Source organism: Hydractinia symbiolongicarpus, chromosome 8, assembly GCF_029227915.1.
Source record: "Hydractinia symbiolongicarpus strain clone_291-10 chromosome 8, HSymV2.1, whole genome shotgun sequence".
NCBI lineage: Eukaryota > Metazoa > Cnidaria > Hydrozoa > Anthoathecata > Hydractiniidae > Hydractinia > Hydractinia symbiolongicarpus.
The window spans coordinates 9,184,708-9,192,408 of NC_079882.1; the positions used below are offsets into that span (position 1 = coordinate 9,184,708).

Sequence of the window (7,701 nt, forward strand, 5' to 3'; positions counted from 1 at the left end):
ACAAGTTCAATAAAGTGTAGGTAGTAGTTTACGTGTCCCGGATCCATATCTCAATTTAACCGGGGCAATTTCGTGTAGACACATTATACACAAAATTTTCCACTATAAACAAACAAGAGATATTTCAGTCTACATTAAAGCTAATTTTTTCTTTAAAAACGGGTGGTAAAAAGTACAATAATAATGCTATGAAGCATGCTCTGAAAACTTTAAATTGAATTCTAACTTTTAAACGAGTTCGTAAAACACGTGCTTATACAAATTACGAAAGTAGAGGGTGTAATAACAAGAAGATTCAAGTTTGCTAAAACAGAATCATACTAGAGAAGACCAATGCCTTTGCAGCTCATAAACAAAATATAAACTTTAGAAAGCAGTGCATCAAGCGTTATATATACAAAATGAAATTAAGCAAGAAAACACAATTTGTCTAATCAAGGTTGTATTTAAAGAAAATGTCAGCTTAGCAAAACTTAGTTTCATTAATTAAAACTAGTTGTCAAAAATTAACTCAGTATTATAATCGTCGTCAAAGTTAGGAAAGTACAGTATCGTGCGTGATAGCAGTGCTGCCTCTGGGATAACATGCAACATCAATTATAAGAACAATTAGTAAAGAAACAAAAACAGAACATTAACATGTTTAATAATTTTAACGAAGAGTTATTCGTTTTAATGACTGGCATAAGTTCATGGAACAGATGTGTTCATAGTTGTTTTCTTTCGTAGTGCAAACGAGTACGAATTTGTACAAAAGTAAATTTTTTAGTATATCTTCCCCTTCCAACGCCTTAGTGACACCTTGTTTCGTTAAAGGACCATTAGCAATAATATCCGAGCACTTTTGACGTAGCAGTTGAACATCTTTATCGCAAAATAAACTTCTTCTCTTGCCCTAGTATAACAGAAAGAAAAAAAAATAAGTATTTTTAAATGATATTTCTTCAAAGAACATTCAGGGCAATACATTATACACATTGTACCTGTGATAATCTTTGGAGAGTGTACCAAAAAATTAAGCCTACTACTTACTCTAAATAAAGATTTTTGCTGTGGCACACTACTTGCTGTACTTACAGTTTCCTGAAAAATGTGAAAATGTCATTTAGTTAATCTCAGGTTAAAGCTAATTCTCAAGTTTATTTGCCTTCCATGTGAATAGCACAATATGCAATGTATGAGCGGTGCTGAATGCGTTTTTTATACACCTCTCATAAGTTGTATTTACAGCTTACAAAAATATATTTTCTCAGTTACAAAATTTTCAGGATTAATCAGGAATCGCGATTAAATTCAGAAAAGATATGATTATTTAACGTCAAATTAAGGAAACGAAACCTTAAAAAAACTAGCATCTTATAAAAAGAATCAAAAACTGCAGATTTAAACAGAAGCATATCCGCTACTTACAGTAATTAAAGGTCGCTTAACAGGAGTATATCGCATGAAGCTACGGACTTTATACCTGGATTCAATATTACAGAAGATACATCTAGGGAGAATTTTGTTTGGATCAAGAGATTATAAGGGAAGGATTATTTTTATGCTGGCCAATGTCAGTGTTAATATAGTTGTTACAAATTAAGAGCCATGTTAATAAATACTACCAATTTTAAGTTATATTTATCGATCACTTCATAATGAGATAAATTCCATTGGGAAAAGTGTTGCTTGCAAGAAAAACCTCACCTTATAAAAACTAAAAATTTCACGTATAAAAGACTTTCCTTTTACTTGTGCGTAAAAAAGAATTCGTGTTGCGAACACATACCATTTGTCCATGAACTACATACTATCATGTGTAACAAAAATCGCTAATCGTACGTTTCTACCTAAAAACGCCTTGAGAATTCACGAGTGATGTTGGGATTAATTCACATCATCACTCGTAGATTTCCAATGCCAAATTCCAGGATGGAAAACATATTTGACTATTTTTGTTAAAGAATGAGAAAGGGTTCTGAGCTTGCGGGTAAACTTGAGGAAGCGTGACAAATAGACAAGAGTTTGACATGACCAACCTGGCAAATGAAATAATTAGCTAGCCGCCTAAAAGCAAACTGAAAAAATAGTTTCAAAGTTTAAATGTTTAGCTTCTTCTTTCATAAAACTATCAAAGTCGATATCCTTTCGTGCAATATCTACTAGGAATCATGGAAAGTTTTTCATACACTAATACAATCATTACAACAACAACACCACCAAACGTAGATTTCCTAAATAAATTATTTACTAAGGAATCACCTTTACGTCTACATAACGTCTATAAAAGATAGGCGTAAATTCTGTAGGACAACTTTTCAAAATACTTGCTAACGGAGGCCCTAAGGGGAAGCTTATAGCTACACCATCAATTTGTTTTTAAACTTTGTTAAAATGCTAGCAGGCTAAATTGGTCACAAGTCCTAGGTAAATTGTTCTGGCTACGAGGTAGTATTTTAGACACAAACGTGCGAGATCATAAAACATCATTGTTCCTCACTCAAATTTTCTGACATGCGTGACAAGCTTGTCTTTGTAAAGAGCCAAAAATATATAATAAAATATAATCTTTTTTCCAATAAGAAGAAATATGAATTACAATTAAAATGCTATGTTTTGTAAATAGAAAAACATTTATAGCATAACCTAACAATATATTGAATGTTCTATAATACTTTTAATGAATTTCAAGCCATGAATTGATCAAGTCAATAACTTGTGTAAATTTATTTTCATCTTATTGCGAATGTTTGATGCATGTTTGTTGCAAATGTTTAATAAATATCGTGGATGGAAGAACAGATAAATTTTGGCAGCTCTGAACCAGATGTTCCTATTCCATATATAGTGTTCTGACTCCCTACACTTTCGCTAGTGAATCATCTTTGCAATTAAGCCAGCACCTAAAATCGATGTAGATTATAATACGGATTATCAATTTTTAACCGATAAGTGTATGTGGTCATTATATATTGTCACATAATACTACTACTTTGAACTGTACTAAATAATAATAATAAGTTCTAATTCGTATTGCAACTACTGTTTGAACTGTGTAGCTGGTTTACTAACTAGGTAACTTAAAGACTAAAAATACTTACAATTAGATTTATCACTGTAGACGCTTCTATTTAAAACCAGCTTACTCAAAAGTTAACGTCCTATTACTAACTCGCATCCTAGATTTTCTTTTTACTTAACTTGATATAGTGAATTTGCACGCAAATCTGAATGCTAGTCCAACGATGAGATCATCTTGTCGTTAGCAGATTAATTGGAGTTTGGACCAATCTTCTTTTATACACAGCACCAGAAATTTTTATTAAAAACAGATAGGTACTTGACAGCTGATGCAAAAAGAGCGAATGTAACAAATCATAACTCTAATTGGGACATATCGCTTTTGCTTATGAACTACGAAACGACGGATATGACTTAGAAATCAAAGTAAAAAAACTGACGCCCAAAAACTATGAAGCAAAAATATTAGCGTGAGATGAAAAAATATTAGCGTTTTTTCACATATATTCGGAAATGCACGCAAAAAATGATAGCTAATTATATATTTGGAGAATGTCCTGAAGATTTATTTTTCTTTATGAAAACCTAATAGTTAAAATAAAAAGACTATTATATATTATGACTGAGAAAGAATAAAACGTATCTGCTTCTAATACTTTTCCTCGTAAGATTTGTTCTAAATTACTGACATTCACTTCTGTTAATGTGTCATACTATTATCACTTTGATGAACTAATACAACATACTAAATGTGTAGTTTCATGTAACTACTTATAATATAACATACCTCTCTAAAATCACATTTCCTATTATTTCTAAGTACATACTTTTTAGCAGCTTTCTTCTTGCATGCTTCGACAAAGTCGTCAAAACTAACTCCTTTAGCTATCAACTGGTCTACTTTATGATAATTTTTTTTTAGTAACGAAGCTTTTATGACGATCACTGTCGAGGGGCTATCAAAACAATAACAATAGCTAAACGAGTCTTTCTGTCAAAAAACTATCAACTTTATTTTTCCATCGATATAAATCTTGTATCCAAGAAACAGATTTGATCTACAAGAAAAAAAGGGGTCATAGCATACATATACATGTTGTTGTGATGTGTAACGTATCTTGCAACATTCAGAAATACCATCATCGGCAACATCTTGAGGTCTAGGAAGAACATATTTATTACGTGAACATTAATAGAAAGGATCTTAAGAGAGGTTGTTGGAGTTATGATAAAACGAATACTATTGCGCTTTCTTTTACAAATGTGTAGATTATTAGATGACGCTCAAAAACCTTGAAATCGTAAAAACATTTTAGGAAAATCCCCAGTTTCAGCTTGTCAAGATTCAATTTTTAAAGACCTTGATATTTAGATTTACAGTTACCAAATTCACCATAATTTCAGAAGAACACAATCAAGTTTCTTTTTTTTCAGTAAATTAGCTATACAGCATTCCTGGATCTCTGGAGGCAAAATGTATTCAAAATAGTGGAATTTATTACTAACAAAGTTTTATCCCAAAATAACAAAAGAGGTCTTTTTTTCTTCAATAAAAATGTTATTTCAAATGTCGATAAAATATAGTAGTTATTTATAAAGAAAACAAAGAGGAATAAAAATTAAGAAAAAAAATAAGAAAATTTGAGCCTATATTCAGTCATTTTGCAAAGAAAATTGAGGCTCAGGTCAAAATACGGTTATCTTTCAAAAAACAACGTGTAATGCAGAAATTGTAGAAAATACATCTAGGCATTTTGAAAATCATTGATAAAAAAATCATTGAAATAACAAGCAAAAGTTTTAGTTATTAATTAAGCAATCGTACAAAAATTCAATAAACAAGAATGCTAGTTTTATATATTAACATCTCAGGAAATATGCAACATAAAAACAGCGCTTGCTACTAGTTTATTATTAGGAAATGAAATTCAGTGATATAATACATACCTTCAGTTTCAGAATACTTGCATGGGAGATCTTTAGCTAAGAATAAAAGATAAACATCATATATATATATATATATATATATATATATATATATATATATATATATATATATATATATATATATATATATATATATATATATATATATATATATATATATATATATATATATATATATATATATATATATATATATATATATATATATATATATATATATATATATATATATATATATATATTATATATATATATATATATATATATATATATATATATATATATATATATATATATATATATATATATATATATATATATATATATATATATATATATATATATGATGTTTATTTTTATATAACTTGCAGTGGAAGAAAGAACAGAAGCAGAACCTTGAACACACTAATTTTTTTGAGCCTTGATAATATGCGAGTTTAACATGCAGTAGGCAAGAAAAAAATTGACTTTGTTTGTGCAAATATAGAAAACGTGAATTCACAATGAAGCTTCTTTAAATCACAGCTCAAGAATACAAACACTATATTTCTTATTTGTGATCACAAAAATCCAAACAACTGCCTTGTGTGCAAGAATATTTGACATCAATTAATAACTTGAATTGAAATTATAGAATCCTGGTGAGAATATTTGCTTCTCTGGATCTTTAAATTTTTTACTTTTTACTTTTGTACAATACAAAAAATAACCTGATTCTCTATATCTTTTAAATGTTATGGCACACACAAGTTCTTCTATAAGAAAAAAATGCAGTAAATATTTGGAAAACAAAATAACAGTAAAGTTCCTTAGAATTAATAAATTACCTGCTTTCTCAAAGACAACATGCATTTGTCACCATAATCGTATCTAAGCTCTTCATTAGTCTTTATGAGTTTTAGAGACTTTAAGCCTAGATACGGCACTTTGTCACGAACCAGTAACACCATTTTACAATTGGCACACCGGGATGGGCATCGTTCACGAATCTCGCCAAGCAGTTGGAATGTGTTGCATCAATGCTCAAATATAGTAGAAAAACTATTCAGATACTATTTACGGATTAGAAACAAAGTTTAAAATATCTTGAATTAGAGTTTTTGGGCAACATTTGTGTACCATTACCAAAAGCTGCAATATAATAATTTTTATACCTTTATTTGTTATATAAATAACTACATAAAACATTTCTATCTCTTATAATAATACGAAGTGTATGTGACGGTCATAGTGGATATCGTCATTTTCCTTTGATGTCGCCGAAATTTTCTCTAATGTCGCCGAAAAAAGTATGTCTCAAATGTTAAATTTTATGACATTACGGCGCGACGTCAATAACACTACTACTAACGTCAATATCCTATTTTAAATTAATGAAGCCAATACAGTGCACTTAAATATTTGAGGCCAAATAACTTGGAAACGAGGTGGTGTCAATAATTTTTCCCCGCGTGGGTAAATAGGGACCAGATAGGACCAATTTAGGTAATTTTCCCAAACCTTGGTCCCTGAATCCGTTTCGGAATGGACGGGTTGATGACGTCATCAAAAATCAATTAAACCCCCCATATTTCCATAACCGTTTGTCAAAAGTACATGATCCTATACATTTTCTTGATCAGCGTTTAAAGACCTATACGTTGAAGCCAACAGGTATACAAATTTCTAAAAATTAATTTTGTTTGTTTTCACGGGTCTTTGCTGACGTCAGCATAATTTTTAAACCCTTATATATCATTAACCGTTCATCAAAATCACATGATCACATACATTCTCTTCATGAGCGTGTCGAGCTCTACACAATAGGGACAACGGATAAAATGAATTTCGTCAATTTGTTTTTTCATATGCACTGCTGACATCAGCAAAAGGTCTAAAATAACCAATTTTTACATTGTCCCTCCTGCCTAAGTGGATTTCACCACGGGCCTTATCGACTAGTTTATTATATTGAAAATCACTTTCCCATTTCCCCATAAAAAATGAATTCACTCACTGGATATTTTCTAGCAGCGTTCATGTCAACTTTAGCAGTTTAGTTCAATATTGGTTCTTTATCTTTATAACTAAGAAAAAGTAATTCCTATGAATAAGGATAGACAATAAGGCACCAAACATCAAACATGGCTAACCTTTATAAAATAGCAGTTGTCACAAAACATATACATAAAAAAATAAAAATGATGTTAAAAAACATTAAATAAATTAGGCAATACAAGAGTTCACAGTTTTAACTAACTATTGTTTAAATAAATCTTTCTTTTGTTACAATGCTCTTTTTTAAGAATTGAAAAATGGAAGTAAACTGTTATGAATTAAGAAAAGTTACAAATCATTCACATATGTTTTAAGTAGGGTTACTGGCAATAACTTACTAAATTTTCATGCCTTAAAACCATTTTTTTAGAAAATACAAAATATTCATAATGCCCATGGTCTTATTAAATTCACTCCGTTTACTTCCTTTTTTAATACAGAAAATAAGTGAACAACTTAAACTGTGAAAAGGTCAATAAAAGAGAATATAGCACATTGAAATTTTATGCGGGATATAACTTTACACTAGAGGTTTAAGATATGTAATAGTTATAAACCAGAAATACGTGTTGACTTTTGCAATTTGATTTATATATATATGTAACATTATTTTTTTTAATAAACTTATGAAGAGATTATGCATAATACGTTATTTCAAACAACACAATTTTAGCTATTTGGTCAACTTTTAATGGGAGATTGAGTGCTTAAAGT

General features: G+C 29.7%; 1 long non-coding RNA gene across 2 annotated transcripts; it reads right to left on the minus strand.

Moving 5' to 3' along the window:
• Positions 1 to 350: 350 nt before the first annotated feature.
• On the minus strand, positions 351 to 7,045 carry LOC130655026 (uncharacterized). Of its 2 annotated transcripts, none has more exons than XR_008984544.1 (6): positions 5,778 to 7,045; positions 5,661 to 5,705; positions 4,951 to 4,986; positions 4,091 to 4,163; positions 1,033 to 2,885; positions 351 to 895 (listed from the first exon to the last, which is right to left on the minus strand). It is a non-coding gene; the product is annotated as an uncharacterized LOC130655026 (long non-coding RNA). The 2 variants fall into 2 exon arrangements; XR_008984545.1 differs by lacking the exon at positions 351 to 895 and having other exon boundaries at positions 2,533 to 2,885; positions 5,778 to 5,972; positions 6,947 to 7,043.
• Between the last annotated feature and the right edge of the window lie 656 nt (positions 7,046 to 7,701).